The sequence below is a fragment of the Crinia signifera genome, chromosome 8 (assembly GCF_055691185.1).
Source record: "Crinia signifera chromosome 8, ASM5569118v1, whole genome shotgun sequence".
In the NCBI taxonomy this organism is placed as follows: domain Eukaryota; kingdom Metazoa; phylum Chordata; class Amphibia; order Anura; family Myobatrachidae; genus Crinia; species Crinia signifera.
Window position 1 is genome coordinate 64261109 of NC_139224.1, and position 16508 is coordinate 64277616.

Consider the following 16508-nt stretch of genomic DNA (forward strand, 5'->3'; position numbering starts at 1 on the left):
TCTGTTGTGGCACACATGCCTTTTTAGTATCCGTTTATCCGCTTTGTGCTAACGTTAAGGTGCTCAAACTCCAATTTGATTACCCAATCCGCAGTGTTTGCAAACATTCCAGGTCACACTTTCATTGCTCGGTCAGATATGTCTAATTGTAGATGGGGTTAAAACCATTTTAATCTTCCCCATAGTGTGCTCTAAACTACACTGCTCAAAAAAATAAAGGGAACACTAACAGAACATATCCTAGATCTGAATGAATGAAATATTCGTATTAAATACTATATTTACATAGTTGAATGTGCTGACAACAAAATTATCATTGGAAATCAAATTTATTAACCCATAGAGGTCTGGATATGGAGTCACATTCACAAAATTAAAGTGGAAAAACACTACAGGCTGATCCAACTTTGATATTCTGTCCTTAAAACAAGTCAAAATGAGGCTCAGCAGTGTGTGTGGCCTTCACGTGCCTGTATGACCTCCCTACAATGCCTGGGAATGCTCCTGATGAGGTGGCAGATGGTCTCCTGAGGCATCTACTTCCAGACCTGGACTATAGAATCCGCCAACTCTGTGGTGCAACCTGGCATTGGTGGATAGAGCGAGACATGATGTCCCAGATGTGCTTAATTGGTTTCAGGTCTGGGGAACAGGCGAGCCAGTCCATAGCATCAATGCCTTTGTCTTGCAGGAACTGCTGACACACTCCAGCCACATGAGGTCTAGCATTGTCTTGCATTAGGAGGAACCCAGGGCCAACCGCTCCAGCATATGGTCTCACAAGGGGTCTGAGGATCTCATCTCGGTACCTAATGGCAGTCAGGCTACCTCTGGTGAGCACATGGAGGGCTGTGCGGTCCCCGAAAGAAATGCCACCCCAAACCATTACTGACCCACTGCCAAACCTGTCATGCTGAAGGATGTTGCAGGCAGCAGAACGTTCTCCTTGTCATCTCCAGTCAAGTCTGTCACATGCTCAGTGTGAACCTGCTTTCATCTGTGAAGAGCACAGGGCAACAGTGGCGAGTTTGACAACCATGGTGTTCTCTGGCAAATGCCAAACATCCTGCATGGTGTTGGGTTGTAAGCACAACCTCCACCTGTGGACGTCGGGCCCTCATACCACCCTCATGGAGTCTGTTTCTGACCGTTTGAGTAGACACATGCACATTTGTGGCCTGCTCCTGGTAGCGCCTCCATGCTCTGGACACTACGCTGACAGACACAGCAAACCTCCTTGCCACAGCTTGCATTGATGTGCCATCATGGATGGGCTGCACTACCTGAGCCACGTGTGGGTTGTAGACTTCTCATGCTACCACTAGAGGGAAAGCACCGCCAGCTGTCAAAAGTGACCAAAACATCAGCCAGAAAGCATAGCAGCTGAGAAGTGGTCTGTGGTCACCACCTGCAGAACAACTCATTTATTGGGGGTGTCTCACTAATTGCCTATAATTTCCACCTGTGGTCTATTCCATTTGCACAACAGCATGCAAAATTCATTGTCAGTGTTTCTTCCTAAGTGGACAGTTTGATTTCACAGTGTGTTTAACTAGGATTTACATTGTGTTGTTTAAGTGTTCCCTTTATTTTTTTGAGCAGTGTATTTTGCTAGATTCCATCTTTTGTATTTTGATATTTGTAATCTCCTTTTCAACACTTGGTGTTGGACTGATTATAAAACCCCAAAATACTTTATTTTTAATACTCAAATTTACAGTGTTAAACTGGTAATTTTTGTAAAGTAACTTGCAAATTTAGTTTTTTTAAATGAAATGTTTGATTGAAACTCGAAAATATTCATACAATATAAATGAAGCAAGCAAAGATATGTTGCCATGTATCGACCTATCCATTCATATTTTGTGCATTAAACAGAAACAAAGACCTCAGAATCACAATGTGTTGCAGTCCTACATACAGTTCAATTATGTTTCTGATATATTGATATAATCAATCACATATTATACATTAAACATAAATAGAAAACACAACAAAAAAATAAAATGATACAAGTTGAGTATCCCGTATCCGAATATCCGTTATCCGAATTATTCCGAAAACCATACATTCCAGAAAGTGAACCCAAAAATTTTTTTTTGCTAAAAACTTACTGGGGACATCTCTAACAGCACTACTGAGGGAATGATAAACTGGCACTATATAGGTGCAAGACAATGATTGCTTGGCATTTAAATTCAGTGCCTGAGATTGTACACAAACTTTGTTTCATGTTTTGAAACCTTGTTTTATGCACAAATAAAATATATTTGTGTTTATTTCATGTGTTTGATGTATATGTACAACATAAATGCAAGATACCTCAAGATACATCATTGAAATATTAAAATATTACGGAATAATCCATGATCCAAAATTCTCCTGGTCCCGAGCATTTTGGATAAGGGATACTCAACCTGTATCAATATTACAATGTGTCGCAGTAATACAAGCAGTTCCGTTATTATGTTTCTGAGAGAGAAAGCGTGACCCCAACCTTCTCCAAACATCTTAGATAAATCTATCACTCTTCAACATTAACCATAGGCTTCCCTGCCACTATCTGAAGGACATACCAATGGGTGTCCAATAGAATCATGAATTTTGTGTCTCTGGTCTACATGTAAGAAAAGAATATAGCTCTCCCAGGTGCACAAAAATCTCCACTCTTTTGCCCTTATCCAGGATCATCTCAATAATGTTGAAGACATGGAAGAGCTTTTCTTAAACATGTTAAGTGTCGATGGATCAGTAGCAATCCAACCCTGCAATATGGTTTTGTGAGCCACTGCACTAATAATCAAAAGCAATTTAGAGTAACCTTTTGCCACTCTCTGTCCCTCTGGAACAATGCCAAACCGTGCCCACCTATTATTCAAGGGGACAAAATTCATCAAATATTCCAGTGCACATTTGCATACTAACAGGCAGAACCTTCGTATGAAGGAACCGCTCCAGAAGTAATGATAGGGATCGGCTATTGCAGAGTAAAGGGGTGTACACACAGGGAGATTTTGACTAATGGACAATTTTGAGTAAGCTTTTTTGGGAGATTTTGACTAAGCGATTTTGTCTAAGCAAAGATAGTTTATGAGCTAGTCAAAATTTCCTTGCCTGCAAAGTCAATCTATGCTAAGCAATTTCTGCTAGACAATATTGACTAAGCAGGAGAAAAATAGGGAGATTTTGGCTAACCTTCTAGGAAATTTTGACTATCAATTCTAGTCAAAATCTCCTGTTTAAAAGTTCTCAGTGTGTACATCCGTTAACGGCGAGAGCAGGAAGCTGAGGGTATCATACCTGCTAGGAACTGTGTGTGGGGATAAAAATAAGCTTTGTGAAATATATTGAGGAACATTTCCTGGTATTGAAGTGCCGGGAGTAGTAATCTCGATTAATTTAAGGGTTTAAGATAAATCTTTACATGCTAAATTCAAGACAATACGGGTCCAACCATTCAAATAAGAGTAGTGGATCAAAATTGCTCATTTCGCTAGTGGTTCATATCTTAGGAGTGTGTCTAAAGTGTTGTTCCAGTCCACCTCTGAAAGGTTATTCGAGACAGTGATAATGCAGTTGCCGTGAGGAGAGCTGGTTATTCAGATAATTGAATAGCTCCCATTGGAGCAAAAAACAATTGAATTTCTCCCCTAGGATACTATTTAGCACAAGGTTCAGTTTGCATACAGTAGCAGTCCAGGAGGCATCCTTTTCACAGTTTAGCTCTTTTACCCCTTTCACATGGCAATTGCTGGGTCGCACTAGGGTTTTGGACATGGGAGCAACCCGGCATTTGCTATCCACAGCAACCCCGATTATTGTGTGGGGCGCACAATTTTTCAAAGCACACATTTTGAAAATGGTAAAGTGTACTCACATAGGCTGCTGCAATTTATAATGGTTGTATATAGGGTTACCAACTCATCCCTTTTAATTCGGGACACATTAATTACACAGGTTATGTGGCAGTTTAAAACCAGGTGAAATGGAGTCTTGAAGTGTGGCAGTTTAAAACCAGGTCAAAGCCATCCACAGAATCTGTGTAATTAATGTGTCACGAATTAAAGGGATGAGTTGGTAACCCTAGTTGTATCACAAAGAAAACGCAGCCCTAAATGAACCCTCCTTTCTTTTGCATAAGCAGGCACCACTGGTGTTCTGCTTTACAAGGGCTCTGGTGCATTAAACATGCATCTGAGTCTTCAATTTATACCTGAGAGCTGCCACCAATGCTTAAAAGTGTTTTTTACTAGAATACACCAAATCTCAAAACTGCTCTAGAATTATAATGCTGTATGTTCTGTATGCAGGCAGGGGGGTGCTGCGCTCACCTTCTGAGGTGCTCGCACAGCCGGTGTGGACTGGGAGCACTTCTAAGTATGACCTTAAATACAACCCTAGGTATGATATGAACTGATTGTGAGGACAATGAATATGGGTGATAAAGTTATTTATTAATAAACATATGGATAGAAATGACAAGTGGGGATGGGGTGATGAGCCGTGTAGCTTCCACTCCGTTGGAGTGGTGTCCGCTGACGGCCGGGGAGGGGGGGGGGGTGCAGGTAAGGAATGTCTCTGTCCTGCGGTGGGTGAAAAACGGGGGGAGGAGGAGAAAAAACAGTCCCGATTACTGTCCAGAATGCAATATGGTATGAAGATGTCACCGGAGGCTGGCGTCCCAGGACACTCACAGTGGTGCATACAACATACCTTAAAGCTGCCGCAGTAGAAGGGAGTGTTCAGGTGCTTGTAGCCGCAAATTCCCCAGGCGTCCTGCTGGGTGCAGGTGGGGACGCCGGTCGTATGTTCTGTAAGCCAAGCATGTCCAAACTATGGCCCTCCAGCTGTTGTGAAACTTCAAGTCCCACCATGCCGTGCCACAGTTTTGCTATTAGGGAATGCTAAAACTATGGCAAGGCATGCTGGGATGTGTAGTTTCACAACAGCTAGAGGGTCACAGTTTGGACATGCCTGCTGTAAGCTATCACACTGGATACATTTTAATCGGCAGGGAATCGCAATTGAATTTAACCGGCCTTTTGTTGCAGAGTATTAAGCCATTTCAGGAGTACATTCCTAACAGCATGGTTCTAGCCATGAGATATTGGCTATTTCATACACTCAGGAATGAAGTTGTTTATTAGGAAACTACTTCAATGAATGGACTTAAATATAGCACTAGCTGGTAACATTTTTTAACGGGGGAAAAAGTGGCAGTCATTTTGTGACTATAGAGAAATAAGAAACCTCGGTACTTATGTAGTATCTGGGCTGCCGATTTTGTGATTGTATGCCTTACCTTAAGGCATACAATCAGATGCGATGCGATTCGATGCGATTTTGCATAGGATTCAATGTTAAGAAGGTCCTGTTCATTTCCCCACTATCCAAGTGGGCATAGAGTTGATTTTATATAGTGTGGCGAGCGCAGCGAGCCACCAAGCCCGAAGCGTGGCGAGCGGACGCATATTTCTTAAAAAGTATTCTGTGTCCCCTCGCGGGGCTCGCCACGCTTCGGGCTCGCTACGCTCGCCACAGGTTTATATCCAACTCCATGCCCACTTGGATAGTGGGGAAAGGAATAGGACCCCTTTTTCCCATTGAATTCTATGTTAAAATGGACTCAGACCATTTTAACATTGAATCCTATGGAAAAATCTTGACCATCGCATCGCATACGATTTGGTCGCATGCGATGCGATGCGATCCGATTTCTAAATCGGACGCCCAGATACTACATAAGTACCGAAACCTCTGTACTATACTTTGTGGTGGAAAGTAGGGTGACATCCCGGAATTGGAGTATCCAATCCTTGGATTTCGGGATTAGACTGGTCAGACGCTTCCCGGCTTTTTCCGAATCCTGACCTTGGCGTGTGGCCTGCGAAGCTTTATATAAAGCTGGCCATACACTTTCAAGAATTGGGCCATTATTACCCAATTCAGACTGTAGGTCTAAACAGGACTACTTGTAAATTAAGCTGGGTACACACCTGTACAATACATATATCTGGACCACACATGCAAGTATGTGAGCCGCAGGCTATCCTATTAATTTAACAAATGTATCTGAACAATAGATTTTGTCTATTTTCCAGCATTTTGGGAGCGAATGGTTAGTTGTCAGTGGCTCACGTACATTACATTATACATTAACAGATTTGTGTTCCCACCAGACATTGGACAAATAAATCTGTAGGTGTGTACACAGCTTAAATGTGATTTGTACCTGACCCAATTCCAGTGGATCAGGCTGAGAAATTGGCCCAAATTGCATGTATATGACATCCGATTTGATACTCAGTCCGCGGGACTGCGCATAGGAGTGCGAGGTCAGACAGGCTTCACGTAAGATAAGTCCATAAAATAAGTCTTATGTGCAGCTGTCAGCAGCACATCGTGGGTGTTATTTAGCCCCCGAAATGTATAATTTCTGATACAGTCCGTATGTATGAGTCAGCATGGAATGTTTTGGTTCTTGCCATAGAGAACAGAGACTTCTTTACATCCACATACCAACAGGATACTTACCTCCATATTCCCATTACAGCTCAATATATTCAATTGCTCAGATTTTTTTTTAGCTGCATCATCCAGTTCAGTTCACCTAGAAATAAACTTGTGCTACTTTATTAACAGTTTCTGGTACTTGTGTAGTTTCATGGCGCCGTGCGTCTGAGTCCCCTTGTGGGGCTTTCTTCGCTCGCCCACGTTGTGGGCTTGGTGGCTCGCCACGCTATCTAAAATCAACTCCATGCCAACATGGATAGTGGGGGTATGAACTATCCACGTTGGCATGGAGTTAAGTGACTTTATTTTAGATAGTTTGCAGAGCGTAGAAACCGAAAGTAGCACGGCGCCGTGAAACTACACAAGTGCCCAGTTTCTTATATAGCACACACCTATTACAGAGAATATTTTGAACATTCACACCAGTCCCTGCCCCAGTAGCGCTTCAATCTATATTCCCTACCACATATACACTCAGGCACATTCATTCTAAGATTGATTTTGTTGGAAGCCAATTAACCTACCAGTATATTTTGGATTGTGGAAGGAACCAGTGTACCCGTAGTAAACCCACACAAGTATAGGGAGAGTATAAAAACTCTGCACAGTGCTTCAACTTTATGAAGAATTCCTCAATTCTTACCTTGTCTGGTTTATGCTGGCATGGGGAAATGTTTCTTGAAGAACCTTGATCTTCCGTCCCATCATATCTTTTATCTCTAAGAATTTTTTTTTTATCTACAACCGGAAGTCCTTTCTTTTGAGGGCATGTAACCGTCTCTGATACGGTCACAGATTAGATGTACTTTAATCTAGGAAACCAAATATTTCTGTTTTCAGATGCATTTTGAAGAACTGTGATGCTTCTATTCTGGGGCATACACACAAGGCGATTTTCAGGGAATTTTCAAAGCAAAATAACTAGATCGCTTAAAAAATGCCCCTGCATCGCTCAGTGTGAAGAGGTGATAGTGATGCGAAGCCCCACGCACCACTATCGCCTGGCAATTCAAATCCAGCCTGCTGGATAAATCTACTTAATCACTGATCAGGGCCAGTGTTCTCACTAGAGAACACTGGCCCTGGCAGATCGCTCAGCACATGTTGCTGTGCAGTGCTGAGCGTTCTACATTGCTCAGATTGCTCATCAACATCTCCCCAAGGTGTAGGCCCCTCTCCAAAGATTTTCTTCTGGATTGGTTATATAAGGACCTTTCACTCACCGTCTTGAAACTTGAAGTACTGTTGTTTTGAGGGTTTTCTGCACATCATCAAGTGATTTAGGCCTCCGTAAAATGATTTTTATAGCACCCTAAGATCTTAAAGAAGTTCTAATACCTGTTAATCTCTGCCACTTTTAATAATTTGTAAAAGGTGTCTCTCAAGTAACCCAACCTTAAAGTGATGTGTCTTGTACAAATACAATTGCTGTTCAAGTGGGAAATATGTTTTTAAGGAACTAACAAAATGGTATTGACTATTAACCCTGCTTTACTACATAAAGTAATTTTCGTTATATCGATCAGGAAATTATTCACTTATCTCTCTTCCCACAACTAACTTACAAGAAGGAAGAACGATGACATACTAGGGATCTGGTCCGGTTGATTTCTGTGCTATACGTTTTAGCTGACAAACAATGTCTAGGTCGAGAACATATTGTCGACATACACAATAAGTTAGAGGTCGACACATGAGAAGGTTGACATGAGTTGTTTGGGTGTTTTTGTTTTTTTTGTTAAACTTTTTCATACTTTACTATGGATTCCAGTTGGGAATGGTAAAGTGTTCAGTGAGATTCTTTTGAAGCATGCACAATACCAAAAAATCACTCTGCAAATAGACATTACTCAGAAACCTGGAATTTTCACTTCAGATGATAACCAATTGGTCTACCCTAAACAACTGTGGGAGCGGAAAAACACATTTTTATGATAGGAGCCAATCAATTTACCTTTATATTTTAAAAAGTTACATACTAGTTTAGGTTGAAAAAAGACTTTCGTCCATCAAGTTCAACCTTTTGTTTACCAGTTACAACCCTGAAGGGTGCTATTTCTGTTTCATGCTTTGTTATAGGTCATCAGAAAGCTTATGACTTTCTGATTAACAATAAAAGGACACTTAAAGGCCTATAATGGTCCATTAAAATTAAAAACTTTTGACAAACTGAAATTAATAAGAGACTCATCAGCAGAGCAGTCTGTGAAATACATACAAGAGCTTATTTAATCCAAAATCAGTTACTAGGACATGCACTTCGACTGGAGAGAAGGTTTAGTACACTTAGAAGGAAGGACTTTTTTACGGTCAGGGTAGTAAAATTATGGAACTCTTCCAGATTTGGTGGTGTCATCAGATATAACAACTGCATTTAAAATAAAAGCTTCAACAATAAAATACATTGGATAAAAACATTCAGGGCTCGTTTGATTAAACCCATCTTCGAACTAAGATCGTCCCTTAAGATGATGAGGTAGTGTGTAAACTTTGAAGATAATTGGTTAAAATGTTCGAGAGTTATCATGGAACACACACACCTATATAGGCAACAAATCAAAAACCGTGTATGCAGGTTACAGAAAACAAATCAAACCATTCAATACATATAATAAACAAAATGCCAACTAAATGTCTTTTGATAAAACCTGAGATTAAGGGACCATCAGAACTGAGGTAAGGAACAGCAAAATTAGATGGGAAAAGCTAAGAAAACATTACCAGAGGCCTCTGAGAGCGGACGATTTAAAGAGGTTCCAGTAGGACCATATTTTGTGAAAGGTGGTCAGTGTCAGGACTGCCTCCCTGCTAGTTCATGAGGTTCCCTATCAGCAGCAGTTGGGGCCAGAATGGAGTTATATATATCAGAGAGGTTACCTTTTCAACCTATTGAGAAAGTACAGAGGTGTTCAAGATGTTTACAGGAGTGGAAGTGAGTTAAAAATAATCTGAATCATTTGGTATTGGTACTAGCCATACATTGAGCAATGAGTTTTAAGGTGAACCAATGAAGGTGGAGAAAAGTTACCCTTCCCATGTATAAACCGGTTAATTTTTATTTTTGGAGAAAGAGGATGGTTTTAAAATAGATGACATTGGGGAGGGATGCTGGGCCATATCTTGGTATATACAAAGTCACACTTTGAGAGTGATTGCACAAGCCATGGCTGGCCTTCGTGCCCTCTACAGCAATACAATGCTGCCCGCCCTCCCCTCCTGAAGCATAGAGTTTTCAAGATCCACACATCTCCTACACCATGGTTCATTAAGCTGAGCTGCATGATGACTACTGTAAATCATGAAGGAAGGCTTTGTCTCCTGGTACTTAATCTATGACTTCATCTAAAACATATCTATGAGCTGTAAAGGGAATTAGCCTAGGTTGGATGTTTTTGGTGGTCTAATTTGGCTTTTCTAATCTTGAGGTTTATGAATGCCTCCTTTGATAAACACTCTATTTGCCTGTGAACTGTATGTTCTTTACCATGGAAAGGATTCTGTGATTATCTACCACTGGTGTTTTCCATAGAGGTTCAGCCCAATTTGTTATTGATTTGTCTTCATAACTGAGAGAAAATAGCCATGCAATACAATGTACATATTCTATTAAAGAATAATACATTTTGTGGGAAAATATAACCATGGCAATAATTTATTGCAATGCAAACTCTAAAACCAAAACAAGGCGAGAAATTTCCATGTATAATCCCTAGATCTCCATAAATTAAGTAATACCCCTTTCATACCAGCCTAAATTCCCGGGTTGGCCCCGGGAACAAGCCGGGACTAGCACTGGTGTGAAAGACTACTGGCCCAAAATCTCTGCACCAATGTGCCTGGATTTCAACCCTGCTAGCTAGCTGGGTATAAAAATATATAAAATTTAAAAGCTTGAATAATCACCTTGTGAAAGCAACATAACAGTATCACCCATACTGTCTATTTAAGTGTGACTGAGTATTGCTCTTTCATTTTAATCTTGGGAGAAAAACCTGAACAGGGAAGCAACAACAATTGGCTTTCCACCTGTAAGAGAATTGATGGTTAGTTTGGAAGGAGGTGGTCAAATTTTGGATTTTTTTCATATAATCTGACAATAGTACATTTATGAATGTACTTTAATCCAGATCCTGTTCTGCAAAATCAAAGATATTTGTGACTACTGTGATAATTGTTTAATGATTTAAAGCCTCTATAGGAGGAAGGGCTTGTGCATAAATTACACAAAGGCTAATGTAGCGTTTGAAAATTATTTTCAAGATCAGTTAAGTATGCATACCTTGCTTAAATAGAAGTAGGCTTGATATAGGGCCTACACACTAAGTGATTTCAGGGCATTTTCTGAGTGATCTGATTAGATCGCTTAGAAAATGCCCTTACTTCACTCCGTGTGTAGGGACCATAGCGATGCATGGCCCTGCCCATCGCTATCACCCAGCAATTAATATCCTGCATGCAGGATAAATCTAGTGAGATTACTGGTCAGGGCCAGTGTTCTCACTGGAGAACATTGGCTCTGACAGCTCTCTCGGCACACAGCACTGACAGTGATGTGTGCTAAGTGATCAAGGCAGCATGGCCCCGTCACTCCCTCCCTGCCAGCTGATGCCGGCACCCTGCTGGGTCCCGGCAGCCGCTAATATCAAATCGATAACAGCAGCTGCCAGATTGTAGAGTGTGTACACACCTTAAAGCTGATCATGCTACAATAGTAGCTGTTAGGCATAGTATTGATTCTGAATTGCTCAAAAATGTGCTTTGTGTACATGTTGATTAGATTAGCATCAATTAGGCACATCTGAAAATATCTTCTAACTTCACTACCAACTTCAAGACAAAAATAATGAGGAAACTAGGACCAAACACTGAATGGCTGGGCCCTACTCAGTTTATCTAGCCCATAAGTATGCAGAGGGTGGATTGGGAATCTACATGTAGCAGTTTGAGGAATGCATGAAACACATAGTTGCCCATTTCTGTGGGAATATGGTGGGGCTAAATGGCTGGATCACTTCAGCTCAGCCCCCCTCACAAATCATTGATATTTCCTTTTGGGGGCCATGGCATAATGATGAGTTAATTTAGCCCCGCCCCCTGAAGTGTCCTGCAGTGTTTCCTGTAAGAGTTTCTCCTGGAAAGGTGACCTACAACATATGAAAGCATTATGAAACTTGACTTGCCACCTATGTGGTGCTGTTAGCCAATTTGTGGACTAAAGTAGTATTCGTGAGATTGTACAGTAACTGTACAATTTAATAGTGGCGTACCTTCCGAATATTTTAGTCCTTTGTAGGTTTAGCACACATGGGTGCATGGGAGGGGTAACTGTGCAGATTTTTTTAAAAACCTGTGCCATATGGTTTTACCTATTAAATTCAGTCAGTGCTAAGAAAATGAACCATGGTGTTATGTATATGATTTTTTTTTTTTTTTTTTTAAATCAGCAGACAATCCTATATATAATAAACACCGAACACTGCTCCTCATCTTAATGGCCTGTTGGTGGCCACTAGATAGCGGCTGATGGAGCTCTGAACGGGCGCACACACACACACACGCACCCTTAAACACAGACACACCTCTGAGCCCTGATTCCGTTATTTGGACTGGCTGGCATTTTACTTTCACATCTGTATTGGACTAAGGTTTATGACAACATAAATGGTAACTGAACTGCTTTGTCAAGTTAAATATAGGATTCAATATATATGTATTAAGTTTATTTATTTTTTCCACTCTTTTGCACACCATTATAATATTTACCTTAGGCAGCGTCAAGTTGTGCCTGCAGCCTGCTTCCATTTTCACACCCATGTCAGATCTCCTGACATCACTTCTTTTTTCTCTCTCCCCATTCTATCTGTTGTTGCTAGGCAGTTTTCTCCATCCCCCTCCTTCTCTGTGCAGTCAGCTGTCTGCTGTGCTTCCTGATTGGTTTGCATAATATGAGGCTCAAAAACCAATAGCAGGTTCTATGCAAATTGTACAATCATTCAGTTGACATCAGACAGGGCTGCTATAGTTATTTGCCGGGAGAGCTGATCTTTGACGGCACCATGGCTGCAGGGGGCTCCCTTTCTGGTATGTGGATTGTTTATTTGTTAATTTGATAATATCTATGTACCTATTTTTTAATTTTTTTTTTAACTACATTTTAATCCTTTTTCTCTTTTGCAGGAGTCTTACAGCAACATTAATGTCCTCTAAGTACTCCTTTTAATCTAATCAAATGCTTTGGCCTATTTAGACATTTGCTTAAAGGAACAGTATCATACAAGTGTTTTTATATATATATATATATATATATATATATATATATATAGTACATTTCAGCTTCAAACCAATTTGCTATTTAAAAAAAAATAATATATATATATATATATATATATATATATATATATATATATATATATATATATATATATATATATATATATAGCAACTAATTTACCGCCAATACGTCTAATTGGACCTGTTTTGGTTCAAACAAATAATATCTGTTTGTGTATAATATATATTTGCTCTCCATTGTACAATGGTTTAGTATGACTTCCGAAATGGTGTTCTACAAATATACCCTATGGGTAATGTAATTTAACTGAAACGTAATTTATATGTGTGCCTTGTGGTTTTACAGTTTGTTATAGGACCAAAATGTTCCTCTCAGACACACCTTCACACTCAGGAATTCAAGAGAAAACCATAGAATACCAATATGATTGCGCAAATGGCTGGCAACAGGAGGAAAGGACACACTAGCTATTAAGCAAAAATCTCTGTAGCCAGAAACTGCTGGCAGGAATAAACTCCTCTTTCTTTTTCATATTTGAATCCAAATTATGGGATATAATAGTTTGTGTAAATGTGGCCAACATCAGCAGTGACCACATTTCCACCATACTCTTGGGAATGAATGTTGTGGCTTGAAACATCACACTCGCTTTGTGCCAAATATATATATATATATATATATATATATATATATATATATATATATATATATATATATATATATATATATATATATATATATATATGATTTGCCCACACATTTAGGGGGTATTCAATCTTTGTCGACCTCCCGCAGCCATCTACCGACGGGGGAGATGGCTGCGGGGCCCTATTCAATGCTGTCCTCCCCGACAGCATTGGACAGGGTTTCTCCGCAGAACGAGCCTGACATCACAAGCTGTTGGGCTCGTTCTGTCGAGAAAAGCCGGAAATAGGCGAGCTCCCGGCCGGAGCTCGTCTATTTCCGTCATCAACTCGCGGCCACGCCCCCTTCTCGCCGCTCGGCGGCCAGGACATTGAATCCCGACTGGCGAGCTGACCGAGAACGGGACAGGGGCAGGGGGTTTAAAGATGTAAGTGAAATCCAATGTGACATTAATTTGAAAAGACGTAATAAGACTTTTGTATTGGTATCGGATTTTAATAACTTTTTTTTGCTGAACACAAAAAGGAGGGGCCAAAGAGTAGAAATAGGGCACACCTATCTGGTAGTCTTATGAATACCGCCATTTAAAATAGGGCACACCTATGTAGTATGCTGGAAATTACTGAAGTTAATGAACTAAATGACTAGTAAATAGGCTATTCTGTTGAATGTATGAAAGGTATTTGTCCATATAGAGCCTAAATCAGACCAGAACGAATGGCAAAATTGTCAGGTCATCTGGGTTCAACAGATGAGTGTTGAGAGATTTCACAGAATAAGTTTATATAAACAAAACAAATAAACAAAAACACAGGCAAGATGGAATAGCCTCCCAGTTTGGCGGCTGTGTGGGATGCCGGCTGAGCTGATGAGTTTGTTTTTTAAAGGGGCAATGCTTTACAAGGCATAGTTTTGCCCAGTCAATGATTGTCCCTTTAAAAAAAAAAGTTAGTCTTGCCAGTATCCTGCACAGCCACCGAACTAAGGCTATATTACATCTGGCCACATAAGTTAATTCCAGATCATGTTACTGTATGTGTCCTCTCCTATGCCAACTCAACTGATTTTAGAGCTAGTGAGAGTCAGTTTAGTTGCTTTTATGATCAAGGGGAGTATTCAGGAATACAAAAAATGGTCAGCTGAGGCACTTACTGTATGTGTTAGAACGTATTGCATTAAGAGTACCTTCAAAAATTAAAATAAATTTATTTCCCTAACACAATTACAAATTGGGATATTAAAATACTTGGTTAAATATCTGGCCATTGATTTAACCAATTTGTCTGACCATTTTTTTTCTGTTTTCCATGTTTAAAAGCAAATGGTCAATTGTCACCTGTTCCCAAAAATGTCCAGATTTTCATTCCAACCAGTCAGATTAGAAAGCTAATCTTATAGTGTGTATGGGCCTTAAGTAAAGTCAGTCATATCTCAGATACTTTTTACGGTTATCACATTAAACATTTTATCGATGTCCAATTTATTTTGTTTGCAACATCTGGGCAGTGGCCACTGCTATTAGCTGTTTGTGCATTTGCTTTCAACTATACTATTGGGCCATAGACATGCCAGAAGGGATACATCCTTTTGGGCCACACTACCAGCATCCAACTACCACTGTTTCTGGCCAAGTTTACCTTGATTGTGTTATGTGGCACTTGCTTATGCAGTGGAATCAAATCATGCAGAAAATATTTTTTTTTATTGTATCATAAGCTAAGCATATGTTATGACGAACACTTCAATACATTTCATTTACCAAAAAAAAACTTCGATGGAAAGTTAACTAGGAATTTTACTACTAACTATACCAACTATAATTTTTCATTTTTGGGGTGAATTTAGTAAAGCTTCTTAAAATAAAGAGGTGATGTTACCCATATCAACCAATCAGATTCAGTCTTATAATTTTCAAGAATGCAATAGAGACATTGACCAATTTTGGCTGCTATCGGCAACATCACCTTCCTTGGTCTTGATAGGTTGTGTAATTTACTAAAACACCATCTAGTGGTTATGTTTAAAAGTGGCTAGCTTTTGATCGCTTGTGTCCAAACCTGCTCATCACAAACAAATGTGAAAATTTGGGTGGGTTATTTTATATATCAGTTCTACTTAGTATACAATAACAAAATAATATTTTTACATGCAAAAATATTTTTTTTTATTTACTCATGACTGTTCTACAAGCTTCCTGTGCAAATAAGCATTTCAAACCGGTTTCTCCTCCATGTGGAAAATGTGCCAAAGCATTACATATACAGTAGCACTTATAAAGGAACACATTTTAATGCAAACTGTTCTCCTAATACTCCACAATAATCAGTCAGATGGTAAAGCAACATTTCAACCAATTATGTCAGCTTGCAGTTATACGAAAGGGGCCTAAAATGCACAGTAATATGCCATATGTACAATATATGCCTAGATATTTGGTGCAATTTTTCAAATTAGTGAATACAGTACTTGTATTCTTTTATATGTAAATTACAGTAGTGTGCAAATTGGGGCAAAATAAGTTTTTGTATGCAATGTTTATTTTCTGAAGAGGTTTTGGGCTCACTAATTTGGTGTCCAATCAATTTTTTAAGCTGGTTCTGTCAATCAGTAGTGCAGTAAGTAAGAGTCCGATATTATTTATTTTTTTGTCAAGTTGACAGAATCCAGTTTTCATGGTTTTATGTAAAATTTGTTTATTCAGTTTGAATGTTATACAGGGAAAGACTCTAAAATTGTAGCACTATAAAAGTAATTGTTGGTTGTTTTTTACTAAGCTTGTCTTGAATCAGTATATGTAATGTTACAAGGCTGCTTTATCTTCACAGAAAAACAGATTTGTGTAATTGAAACAGAACAGTGGATTGTAAATGTAAAATTGTCCATAACTGGAGATGAATTGCAAGTAGTTGGTGGTGTACTGATAGATTCACTCAATAAACAATATCATTCTTTTGTAGGGCATATGGTGCATAAGATTCTGTCCAATCTTTTTGATTATTTGCTCCCATACATTTCCAGTTTTCATTAAAACCAAAAACTAGAACCAGAAAGATAGGAC

General features: G+C 39.5%; 1 protein-coding gene across 6 annotated transcripts in view; it reads left to right on the forward strand.

Moving 5' to 3' along the window:
* The window catches only part of LOC146026166 (activating transcription factor 7-interacting protein 1-like), an 85948-nt gene that overhangs the window by 32630 nt on the left and 36810 nt on the right, over positions 1-16508 (forward strand). Inside the window, exon 1 of one of the 6 annotated variants that reach the window (XM_083156588.1) lies at positions 12510-12594. The exons of the other annotated variants lie outside the window; for them this stretch is intronic. The gene's annotated coding sequence lies outside the window, so the exon portion shown is untranslated. Of the gene's footprint in view, positions 1-12509; positions 12595-16508 lie in introns of those variants that run through there. 6 annotated transcript variants of the gene reach the window in all.